The 13,318-nt window shown below is 44.6% G+C and overlaps 1 protein-coding gene across 1 annotated transcript in view; it reads left to right on the forward strand.

The window, feature by feature from the left end:
- Nucleotides 1-13,318, forward strand: part of LOC142785283 (uncharacterized) — a 169,164-nt gene that overhangs the window by 15,302 nt on the left and 140,544 nt on the right. The gene's annotated exons all lie outside the window — the stretch shown is intronic.

A 13,318-nucleotide genomic window follows, 5' to 3' on the forward strand; every position in this document is an offset into this window, starting at 1 on the left:
ACGGAATAGCTAGAAGTCTCTTCTTTACTACTGCATAGTTCCGACATGAGCCAAAATAATGTTCAATAGTTTCTGATTCTTCGAAGAACGGACAAAGGGGTAAAAGTGTCAGACCAGCTCTGTGTAAATAAAAATTTAATTGGGGAACAGGGTACCGAAATCTGGAGAAGATAACTTCAAGTTTTTTTCACGGACTTCTATGGGCCTTCCGTGGAAATGTGAGAGGCTGATGGTCTGTTCATTTGGTGATATTTTTCAAACTATCTGTAAAAGTAGCGAATTTTCTATATCTAACCCATGATAGGTATTTCAACTCGGGAAGTACCGAAATTACTGCTGCATCAAGTGAAGCTCGCGCCACGGCATCTGCTAATGTATTTATTTTCAATCTGCACTGACCTGGAATCCACGCCAATTTCAGGAGTTTGAAATGCAGTGGTGCTAATGGGTGGAACGCTGCTAAGGGCACGAGATTGTTCTGAGCTTGTCAGAAGTGCACACACTGAAAGTGAATTTGTTAAGATTATTGCACCGGTTTCGGTCGTAGAAATTTTTCGAAGAGCTAAAATAATAGCTACTAGCTCAGCTTCAAACATAGGAGTGAAATCTGGAAGCCTCACAGAAAAGACCAGTCGAGGAAATCAGACGCAAATACTACGCCTGTTTTTTTCATTGTTGACAGAGGCATCTGTAGCTATTGCATTCTTTGTTTCTGAATGTACCAGGTAATCGTTTAAGGTAGTGGTCAAAAATCCAAGAGATTGCAACTTGGCTTGTGGGGGGAAGATTTCATCGTACTCTATCCTAATGTTGAGGGTGGGGAAATTAGTTTCAATTACCGTGCTAATGTCTACATTTATGCACGCCAGTTTCTTTTTAACAAAAATTATCTGGGGCGTATGAAATCAAGGCCAATGTGCATGAAAGAAAGAGTCAGGGTCACTGATAAATGCTTACTCTGATCTTCACGCTGGTAAACTGCTGAAGTTTAAGAAGCTTTCAACCATTAGGATGCGGAATCAACAGAAGATTCTTGGCGATCGCGCTTCTTGATGAATACATTATTTGCCACGAAACTTGGAAGGCCCAGGCGAATTCGCAGGGCATCTCGCTCTAACATTACTAGTGGTTTATTTTAGAACCAGCGGCGCCGGAGAATAATACACACCTAATCTACAATATTGCTCGCACATACATTTTATATACAATTAACATAGTGTCCATGCGCAGCCTGTACTTTTTGTTGCTTAACCTGCGTAAAAAACATAACGCTGATTGTTTCTTTGCTGTTATATATTCCATGTTTTGGCTCCAATTTAGCTTTTCATTAAAAGTCATTCCTAAGTACTTGACTGAATCTTCTGGCGGACTAGGTTCCCATATATATATTACAGAAATTGAAACTTAATCTCCTACAGGAAACACCAAGAGCGCACTTTTACTGATGTCCATTGAAATTGAAACGGATTGCAATCAAATTTCTAGAGTAATCATATATCATTGGAATTTTGGGTGTAGTGAGTAAATGTCGCTCTCTGCGGCGAAGAACGCGATATCATCTGTAAAAATGTAGACACTGACACCCTGAACGATTTGAATACAGTGCATCAATATACTGAATAATGCTGGAGATAGGACGGACCCTTGAGGAACACCACGTTTTTGTTTGAATTTATGCGAACATCTATACTTCGCACAGTAAAATTCTCTTGATTTTCAGAGCTCTGTATCCACTCAATTATATCATGAGGAGCCTTTAAGCTCTGCAAGGTGTTCAGTAGAATAGAGTGCTCGACACTTTCATACGCTTTAGCTATGTCGAGAGTTACTAATGCAGCGTATTGGTTTATTTTACGAGCAAGCTGTATTCGGCTCTCTAAATCCGCATGGGCGCACCAAGTTGAGCATTCACTGTAAAAAACAACTGGGCTTGGCTTTCATATTAACTCATTCATCATCCAGAAGTTTATTCGGCTATTTAGGACCCTTTCTATGAGTTTCAATGTGTTAACAGGTAGTGAGATGGGTCTGATGTTTTCTATGTTAAAACCCAATCCTTGTTTCTTCATTAAAGGGAATACCTTAGCTATTTTCCAGTCATACGATATCCAGGCGTTCTTTTGAGAGTAGTTTATAAGAGTAAGGACGTCGCCGGCGGATGGCTTGAATAAAATTTTAATCATAGAAACTGTGATTCCATCTTGACCAGAAGCTGACGAGGGTAGAGGTCGAATCACTTCTGATGCTTCAGACAGCGTTACAATTTCGAAGTCAGCGATTATGCTAGACTTTTGCCAGCTCAAAGCCATAGTTGAAAAAATCTAATTTCTAGACTTCTCCCAATTGACTCTGAAACGTTCTTCGTTTCTTTCAATGATAGTTTTTCATAATAAGTATATACTGTACACGGCAAGATTTTGCGAGATCGCATATATCGAAATAAAGCTTTCCCATTTTTTCGTTTCGGGAGAAAATCGAAATGTCTCCTAATATATTCCTCTGTAGTTTGTGTCACCGTGGGTTTAAATACAGCGGCAAGAAATTTATAATCTGACCAGTTTTTAGGGACTGATTATGTATTAACTTCTTCCAAGCTGCCTGTCGTCATCTGTGATCTAGTGAACAGTCGGAATTCCACCAGGGGCTGTAGGGTACTACCTTAGTCGATTGAACAGTAAATTCAGCGTTTTTGTATGCCCTTTTAATTACGGCGCTTAATTTCATAGCTTCAGTGTCATCCCCATCTTGAAAAGGTGGGTCTAAAGCAAGTTTTTGGGGATGTTGAAATTTTAGATAGCTTATATAGATCCGGGCATGAACGCATGATGGCTAACGGGGCAAGAGATCTCGAAGATTATAGGAAAGTGGTCACTGTTGGAGGCGCAGTCAAGGGCGGTCCACGGTGTACTAACAATAGCCGAGCTTACGAAGCTTAAATCTAAAGCGGAGCGTGAATGTCCTCTAATAAATGTGGGAGTTCTAGCGTTAAGGCACAATAAATTGTTGTCTACCGACCAGTCCCACAACCGTTGCCCACACTGATCTGTTCTAAAACCCCAGTATGTGTGGTGAGAATCAAAGTCGCCAACTAAATTTTTTCTTTGCAACTTGAATTTGCAGTCATATCAAACAATCTCGTGTCTTGAACGCCTGCAGGAAAGTAGACGTTTATTAGCAAAAAAGGCAAGTATCCCGGCAAGGTAATATTAAGCGCGAAAATTTAGCATTCAGAAGACATACATTTGTATGAGAATGCAATTTTAAACTAATTTGATTGTTTATAAAGAACGCTATAGCTCCGCCTATGGAGATGTAACGTTTGTAAGTTGTGTAGGTGAAACAAGTGATGTGTGGAAAGCCAAGTTTCTTGTAATGCAATAATAGCCGGATAAAATTTCAAAGACAGGTATAACAGATCTGTTATGGCTGAGTAAAGAGATCGGCAATCCTGGTGTATAATTTTAAGACACCCTATGATTTCGTTAGAATGGTTTCGGCAGCATCCTTATCTAAACTATATCTTTTAGAAAATCGGTTTCCGAAAGGCTGTCTTTCTGGTATCTTTTGCTTTTTACACAGCTCGTCGAGCAAGGTTTTTTGATACAGGGGATCTAGATCGCTTTAGGCATTTGAGATATATTTCCATACCTTGTGTATCCTGAGAAACTTCTTGTGCACCTTCGCTTTGCCTCTGAACGCCTTTTCTAGAGGGCTCTGCAGACTGTGCGTCCGACGGAATTATCTCAGGTTCTGCTTCACTTGTCGCGCGCGCAGACTCAGCATTTTCTTATGCCGTAATTATCTATCTGCGCTCCATAGACTTGTGCGGTTGGGTTATTCATAATATGCGATAGCGACTCACACAGAGTGGTAGCAAGGTGCTGCACAGCCTTATCTGCAGCCTTCTCGATCATGTCCGCAATTGATATGAGAAAATGATGCTTTAATGCTATGGTATGGTGGGCAGCTGCTCCTGCACACCCTTGAGTTATGGCCTGAATTTCAGCAATGGCATCTTTTAGGGGCATCGTCTTCTGTCTACAATTTCAAGAATTGGGATTTCACGTGCATTGGCGAGCAGTTTGGTTTATCAGCGCAGTTTGTTTCATGGCAACGAAAGCACTTCACTTCATTGGTATACAGTCGTTTGAGTTGTGTGTCTCATAACAAATTGTGCATCTAGGTACTGACCTGCAACCTTTCACTGTGTGCCCATAACGCATACTCTTAATACGCTGTGGGGGACAATGTGATAGCGGCTCCACTCTGTAAAATGAAGGCCACGCTTTGATTTCGGTTGGGTGATTCGACCTGGCATATGTAGCAATCATGGACTCTGTTGGGACCTTGTTCTTGTCCAAAACTCGACTACGTCTATAGACCGCTATCACACCTGCTTTTGAAAACATATCTAATATTTCTGTTGGAGTCAAGTTGACATCGACAGCTCGAACGAGGCCTTCAACACAAGCTAGGTGAGATGGAATGAATGCGCTCATGGGGTTTGTAGCAAATGCCGAGCATTTTAGTAGGTCTCAAACACAGAGATGGTCAGAAGAGAAGCAGAGAATGCCACCCTTGCCAAACTGTCTGACCTCTGTGATGCCTTGGTAGTAAGTTGTAGGAGCTCTCAGCTCCGTTCTAATTATTTTTTGGATTGTTTATCCGTATGATACCAACGTTGCTTGGGACTAATGCCACCGGCACGGATGAGATTCGATTGCGTAGAAACAAGTCGACTGGTAATTCCTGCGGAAGAAGAGAAGCAGAGCAGTGGGAAGCCCGTGGTCCGGGTGAAAAAAACGGCCTTTGTCTTGTCTTACTATCTGAAAACACACTCGCTAATCGGATAGGACACTATAGAATAGCCTATGAAAAACAATTATAATAAAAAAATTCAATCACAACTATTAAATTCTTGACCAAACCCTCAGAGCAGGCAAACGTCAGTGCTGCTATCTGTGCTGCGACTAATCTTTTTCTTCTCGGTCTCGCGCGTGCTTCAAACAATACCTGCATTGAAGTGGCGCTCCAGTCATTTCTAGCTTCTTCCTCGTTGCCGAGTTCGAACTTGTTTAGCGGGGTGCACTTACTTAAAATTCCGCTAACTCAATCTGTTTCAAGTTCCCCGCACTCCATCACACACCGTTCCGTCCAGCCTTGCCACGGGCATTGCTCATGCAGCTTGATGCCATCCTCGCAGGCAATGGCATTGTGGCAGGGCTCCTGTCACACGCAAGCTTGATCGGGACGTTGCCAGTCGATCTACGTTATCTGCCTGTCCCATCTACCGTCCCACATATTTATAATGATTTTCGTGTTGCGTGCTCACTTAAATCAGCCACACGTAGTTACCCCTTCCATGGACGTGTGACATTCAGTTCCAGGTTGTCCTATCGTCATAGCGCACGGTATAAACCTACCCGAAGCTCTCCCTTGACCACGACCTGAGTCATGTGGCTACAACTCCTACTGCCTCAAATCCACTCTAAGGAGCACCTATTCCTGCGCCCATCCACAGCGATGAGGAGTAAGTCGCCTCCACTTCGTCTAACTTCCCCATCAAGAGGTCTGTTCTCTTGTAGCCCGGGTACGTATGTTCGTAACGCGTGCCTGCGACTTGCGACTTCATTACCGACATTGATGGCACGCGACACCTCAGCCTCACAAATCACCACGAAGGCTACCTTGTCGCTAGCCTCAGAGTCTGGCCCAGACAACCTTTTGCCCGTTATTGGCCTTCCTATCACGGACATTTTGCCTTTGACAACGTCAAATAAACATAATCGACCATCATCTTCAAAGCCACCAGCAAGAAAAATTCGAGCCCGTAACCATTTACGCCTGCACGTGCATAATTTTTTATTTTATTTTATTTATAGAGACCTCGCAGGCTCCTGAGTAGGAGCATTGCGTGACGGAGTGCTAGAATATTCATCAACACAGGTAGGGACCTCGCGAAAAAGGTACATCCTTAAATAGTAGGTAATGGCGTGGATACTTGACGCTGGAGATATTGCAGGTAAGGCATTCTATGTTTACAGTAATGTAAAACAATATTATCACAAATGCACATAGGTATTATATAAAAGGACATAGCAACTTGGCAATAAAATGTACCTAAAGCACGACGTTGCTCAGTTCGCCTGTGAATACTACCGAATTCCGGATGTTAACAATGGAATCTGGAAGTACGTTCCAGAGTATAATCGCGCTAGGCAAGGCTGATGAATTGAAGGCGTTAGCGCTGCTAGGAAGGCGTTGGTAGCTCAGGTTATTATGAAGACGACGTGATGTACGGGATGGCTTTGTCAAGGGTAGGTCGAAAGGGCATCGACTGTAGTGTATTTTATGTAGAAAGGCGAGAAGGGCTACCTTTCTACGTGCCTGCAGTGTAGGTAGAGAGAGGGAGAGCTTAATGTTCGTGACGGTAGAGTTTTGCTTATAGTCACCAGTGATAAAATGCGCCACACGGTTCTGTACGCACTCGAGGGCACGGATAAGATATGCCTGATGAGGGGACCGAGTGGATGCCGCAAACTCAAGTTGGGGACAAACGAATGATTTATATGCTATAGACAAGTGGTGGCCGGGATGTCACGCCAGCCTTAAGTGCGTGAGGCCTTAGTGGTGGCTTTTTGTACATGAGTGGACCAAGACAGGTTAGGGGTGAAATGTATTCCGAGGTACTTGTAACTGAGTGCAGGGCATAAGGGTCTTTAATTTGGGTTATATGTGAAGGTAGAGCTAAATTGCTTGTGACGAAAGGTCAATAATTTGCACTTATGAGTGTTAAGAGACATTTGCCAAGATAGGCACCATTCCCTCATACTATCTAGATTCTGTCGGACAGCAAAGTGGTCACTTAGGGAACAAATTTTTCGATAAACAGTGCAATCATCAGCGACTAAACGGATGGAGGAGGTAATGTTACAGGGTAAGCCGTTTCTATGAATAACAAGGGTCCTAAAACGCTACCCTGTGGTATCCCGGATGTAACGTCACATAACGGGGAATCGTTGTTGTCAACAGTTGTGAACTGTTCGCGAAACGACAAAAAATTTTTATCCACGAGATAGTTCATGAATCTAGATGCAAGCATGATAGTTTGGCGATTATACGACAGTGAGGTACTCGATCAAATGCCTTAGAGAAATAAAGAAATACGCAATCAGCTTGAAGATATCGTTCCATATTAAAAAATATAGGTTAGTAAAATCTAGTAAGTATGTTTCACAGGAAATACCTTTCCTGAAGCCGTGTTGTTGCGGGAAAAATTCTTTATCTTCCAAATGCGCTGATGCTGCAGTGATGACAAAATAAATTGCTGCCATCTTGACAAAGTGAATGATGTTAGAGGAGCTTGCTTGGAAGGGCACGGGGCGTTTGTTGGCGAGGTCATTTCTGTAGGAAGGTTTGTTAACGAGTGGCACATGATGTGTGCATCAAAGGCATTATTGTTGGACACGTCCCACGTCCGGCGCTGCGAAGTGTTGGCCACGCCAATCGGCATGTTAACCATAAGTCCTTTTATGTGATACTGGCCACTGCAGTGAGTCAGCTGCCTTAACGCTCATAAGTGGCAGACGTGGAGCCATGAGGCATTGTTCAATAGGACTGAGGCAGGTTATGGCACTCTGGAGGGGCACCCGTGCGTAACACTTATCGTAGAGACCTCTCACGTGCTGTCATGTTTACGACGTGAAGAAAACGAAGTGCGCAGTCACGAAAAGTTGAGCGCACGGGCTATGTAAAAACCAACGTATTGGCGGGCACGTGTCATCTAGTGAGCATTGGTGAAATCAACAGAGAGGCGACTGCTGCGGCTACCTTGAGCGGCGGCCAAAAAATGTACACACTTGCAATACTTTGGTACACACTGGCTGCCGCCACAGGACAAGCCGCGAGCAATAGAAGCTTACCGACCAAGCTGCTATAATCCCGAGTACCGCCCAGCTAGCTCGCTAAAGTTAGAGCAGACCGTTAATGCCTTACCACGCACTTAAAAAGACCACGCACCAGCCGCCCTGTACATGACCTAGAGATATTTATTGCCATCAAAGGCCCCTGATAACTGTGACCACACGGACTTGCCACTTAATTTCGCTATCCACGACATCGGCTATGACTGGAACACCTTGACGACTAACGGGCGCCCGCCTACGTATCACACGTCGTCGAACACCGAAGAAAGCCATCCGTCGGCGCCTTGTGAGTCAGCTCGTTATCACGCTAAGCCACCTCGCATCATATCTGCCCATATCACACGTCTCACGGTTCGTCGGCCATCTACACAGCAATGAGGCCGCAGCCGCAGGCGGTGTTAGGCTGCCGCCTTCACGGTTACCCTAAGTTCACGGTCACGGTTACCCTTCACGGTCACGGTTACCCTTCAAGGTTACCTTCACGGCCACTTTCTTGTTGTTTGAGAGCTCCAATTCTTCCTTCCAGCGCAGCGTCACTTCGTATCTGCCATCCAGGCTAGTGTCACAGATGGCGGTTCATATTGCTTCAGCACTACAGTGAGCTTGTTCTCGCTGTGGAAGGCGTCGGTTATGCCAACGCTCCCAAGTTCCCAAAATAACGAAAGAATTCATCGCTCTCTGTTACACTGCTTTTCTATATGCTGACCACAATTCGGAGTCTCCAACATCCCATGATTGCCTGTGTTCGTTTGAAACAACCACCCGAGTCTCGAGTGCATAGTAATAAGCGTCAAATTGCCTGTGTATCAACTGACCTCTCCTTTCATAACCAGCGCACAATAGGATCCAGGTTTTGTTTTCCCGAACAATTATACGCTATATTAGTGCATCAGCGATTATTTTTCCAGTTTTGAGTATTTCCGCGAACAACTGTGAGCTTGTTGTACTTGGTCGATATCTTGGCGTACATGCGGAATTTCTATGACATTTAACGTAACTTCACTGTGTAAAAAGCGACTCCGGAAAAGCAGCTGCACAACGCACCGCCTTTGCAATGATCGACTTGACTTGCTTGCGAAGCTGTTGAGCGCAAAGATGGTGGATTCCACAGAACGCAACATAACCAGTTTTGATAGCCTTTCTGGGACGAACGTGTGCAGAGTACCTTTGTCTGTGACAAATCTGATATACCGACATGTAACACCTGTTACAGCCCAAGCCCTAAATGTCTAAAGGAGCAGGCTCGTCGATGATTGATCGTGTGTGTATCAATTCATCGCTAGAAATGCACATACAGTCGTGTTGGTGCTTGGCTTAACGGTATTCTGGGATTTGTCCTCCCGCTTACACGTGCTTTCTTGTTGGATTTTCGTTGATCACACAAGCTTGTCACGGGTCGTCGTTGAAAGGTAGAGCACGCAGTCTTGCGCCTACACTCAAACGCTCTGTGTCCTTTAGTCGTGCATCAGAAGCACCTCATGTATCCTCATGATAGGTGCTTCTTTTCTGGTAGTGGGAGATCCAGCGAGCACTCTTCCATTTCTTGGAATGTTGGCTCAATTTGTAAAACACAGAGTTGTGGGGTACTTCCACTGCGTTGTTATAGAAAACTGAAGACGTGGGCTTAGAGCTTCGAAACTAGCACGATTTATTCAGCACATTCTCATTAGTACTATTGTTTCCACGATAGTTAGCAAAGTCACTCTTTTGTAAGCCCCCAACTTCAATGGACAAGAAACCTAATTGTCGTTCCAGCTTTGTGCTAGAGGCTGCATTACTGCAGTAGCTCATTGCCCGATTGGCGCATGATCGATTATACAGTACAAAAAGAGTGCGTGGTGAAGCACGCAGCAATACGTCGCACAGAATCGTCGAAAAATTTGTCTTGCTCACTCAAAACTTCTCCAGTCTTGTGATATTGATGATGACTCTTGCGAAACGCCGACGGAATACTTGAACGGATTGAAGGTTACGTATGAAACCTGAAGAAGAACTACTGTTAGAGCCTCGTTTTATCACATATGCGTTTCGTGAGTATGTTGATGGCGTCCTTGTTGCAAGGTTCTGTGTTTGGCCGGGCCGCAAAACTGAAGCTGTGTCGCCCCCCCCTCCCCCCGGAAGAACCTCCGGTAGCGGAATTGTGCTTTGCCGTGAGGCTTCTTTTCTGGCGCATAATTGGGTCAAATTTCTCCCAGAAATCGTTCGACCTGTACATGTTTCCAGCAAAGCGGTGATGGTAGCTTTGGCAGCTTGGCACTAGAAGCCCCAGTGGCACTGGCTACTATAGAAGTCTGAAGCTCCGATGCTGATAGCGTGGCCGTTGTCCTCGTACTGAATCGCGGTGCTGTACTCTTCCTCAAACCCTTTATCTGGAATTCGGCTCTGTAGCTCTAGGTTGATTTGATACCGCTCATCGTTTTTCGCTTTCTGAGCTCCGTAAATGGCGTTCAGATGATCGATGGTGGCTAATGCATCTCCTAGAAGAGCTCTTGCCTCGTTGGTAATCCTGGGGTTGAGAGATTGTCTCGACGTCCGATCCGGTTTCAGCCTCTGATGCCGGTCAGTTTACGCGTAGACTTCTGTAGTCTTCCGTTGTTCCTGGTAGTAGTTCCCAGGTTTGGGCATCAAATTGTATAAAATGCCTACATTTCTCCAGGAAGATGCGAGGCTAAAACATCACGAACGTTGCTCATTATCAGCCGTCTTTTTTTTTATTCCTGGCTGCAAGTGCTCGTGAGCACGGACTAGCTCGTGAAAGGAGGCGCTCCTTCCTCAGTTTGACCTGGCCTTGCACTTTATTAAACACCTTCTTGTTTCGTGGCCTGGACGTTCTTATATAACTTTTGCAGTGGTTTCCTTCGGAGTTCATTTCTTTGGGGGGGGGGGCAGTAGTTTGTAGCATCATCATCATCGCAATATATCATCCTCAGCGCTCGCGAACCACCACGTTCACCTTTTGTGCAGTCAAGGCCTAGCGCAAAGAGCGAGCACAAAACGAGTTCACGCGCCTGGCGTTTCACACGCTGGCAGCCTCCACTGCTCCACTTCAGTTCTAGAAATAAATTGTCGAGATTGGTAGGGCCACGTCCACTGCCTTCAGGACGTCGTCTCACGTCCCTTTCTCGCTACAGTGGCAAACGGCAAAATTTTATTGCAAGTCCTGTCCTCTGCATCAATATACATGAATAGCGTGTCGGCGATTTTTTTTTGCTTAGCCGCTCCGTTTTGCTTACGCCGTTCGTTTGCGTAAGATAGCATGTGGTCTTGCGAACCTTGGTATGCGTCAGCCTGGTGCTCTGTTGCACGAGGCAGTAAATGCTCCTCCATGGTCTGGGTAAGAACAGCAGCTGTATCATGGCAAAAACAATGCCATGGAGGAAGAATCTGGTGACGTCAATTGCAGTTTGCCTAGACACAACGTTTCTTTCTGCATAGCAAGTCTGATAGTCAGTTGCATCGATGATCTACTTATTTTTGGAAGACCACGTAGGAAATCAACCAAGAAAGTCATTTACACTTGTTCAAATGGTGTTGGAGGTGGGTCCGAAGCCCGAAAGAATTCATTCGGCTTGACGGTTGAAACTTGCTCCCTCTGACTGTCATGGCAGTCCCTGACATAGCGCTGAACGGGCAGATTCATTTGTGGCCAGTAGTATTTTTTTCGTCTACGCGCTAATATCCAAGGAACACCAAAGTGACCGGCAGAAAGAGTGCCAAGGCACGCCTGCAAACCTTCCTTTTGCAGCGCCATTAGAACGGCAATGAGAAAAGTTCCTTGACTTTTCTGGAAACTTTTTTGTAGAGTACTTTGCACTGCAACGAGTACAATGCCAATCCTAGCGAGAGCGGGCGTGGGGTGATATTCCCTGCTCCTTGAAAATAAAGTATCACAGCAAGAGAATTAGTGCTCCCACGTTGAAGTTTAGTCATTCCATCACATTGACGACGCCAAGAACAGTAAGTGTTGTTCCGTATTAGATGACGATGAGAGAATAGCAACGCCCCCTGTACAGGCACAAAATATATTGCAGAAGCGTCTCTACCATTTGACAGCGACCGCAGTCGAGACAGCCTCATTTCAGACGATGATGTGTGCATGACGACTTGTTTAATGCACGCTTGTTGGTGATGAATCAAACTTTTGAAGATGTGCTTAATTTATTGAGACACTGGAGCATCGGTTCTATTTCCCATCAATGTAACCACGTTGTAGTTAGGTTTAGTGCTATAAAAGTAGTAACGTAATAAACACCATAGCTAATTGTTATTGCGTATTTGCGTAAAGGCAATACAGCTGTTTTATCAGGAGAATTCAGAGTTATGTTAGCCAGTGTCGTTAAAGATATCACGTCGCGGAAATAAAGGTGTCGTCATCAGTGCGGCATCAGTGGTTATGAGAGTAAAACTATCTTTTTTCTGACAGAAGTATCTACACGGTGATACAATAAATAACTAAAACTTTTGGTCAGAGTGAGAACCGAATTGAGGCTGCCTGCGTGGCAAACAACTGTTTTACTGCAGAGGCGTGCTACCACATGAAACTGCTTCCGACAAAAGCAAATCATAAGAATGTCCTATAGGGAAAAAGTACAGTTAATTTTGTACTAATCTGTGGCTGAAACGAAGAATCGCGCAAGGTGTCAAAAAGATCTATTGCACGAAGAGTAGTTTTAAAGAGCCGCCATTTACAAAGCACTATGCCATATTTAGTCACCAGCTGCAAAAGCACCATCAAAGTGAACGGTTGTGTAGATTCACGTGTTCTTTTACGTACGTGTAGGTGCCCCTTTGTTTATTAAAAAAAAGAAAAATTGTGTTGCAGTAAGCACCGAACAACTGCACTTCTAGTAGGCATTATAAAATAGTTTGAAACTGCCTACGTTACACGCACAGTTACTGGTTTACTTACAGTATGGTTATTGCCCGCACCTGAAACCTATGCTGGGCTAGCGATTGTAACGGTGATGCCCACTGGGCCCGATCATGCTGTCATGTTCTTCTCCGGAGAACAAAGCTCAGGCACCGTGAGAGTTTTTAACCGCTATTTAGGCTCGAGCGTCTGCCTGTCCATTTCCCATCAGGCTACGGTGCGCAGGTGTCTTTCGAGAGGTGATATGGTGGTCATTTTGTTCATTTTTTGTAACACCTTTAGGATGATGTGAAACTTCAACAGAGTACAATACAGGCATTTGCTTATGGCGTAATGGATGACTTGTAAAGCAGTTATGACGTAGCAGAATCGCGTCTATCGACAATTGAGCTTCGCAGGAAAAAGTCATGTTCACTTCCGGATAACAAGAAGTTCTATGAGAGTTCATGTGGTTTGTTCAGCTGGGAGAAAGAGCTCTTTGTTGATGGGGGTAGATTAACAAACTTACTCGACTACCAATGAA

Source organism: Rhipicephalus microplus, unplaced genomic scaffold (genome assembly GCF_043290135.1).
Source record: "Rhipicephalus microplus isolate Deutch F79 unplaced genomic scaffold, USDA_Rmic scaffold_20, whole genome shotgun sequence".
Classification (NCBI taxonomy): Eukaryota; Metazoa; Arthropoda; class Arachnida; order Ixodida; family Ixodidae; genus Rhipicephalus; species Rhipicephalus microplus.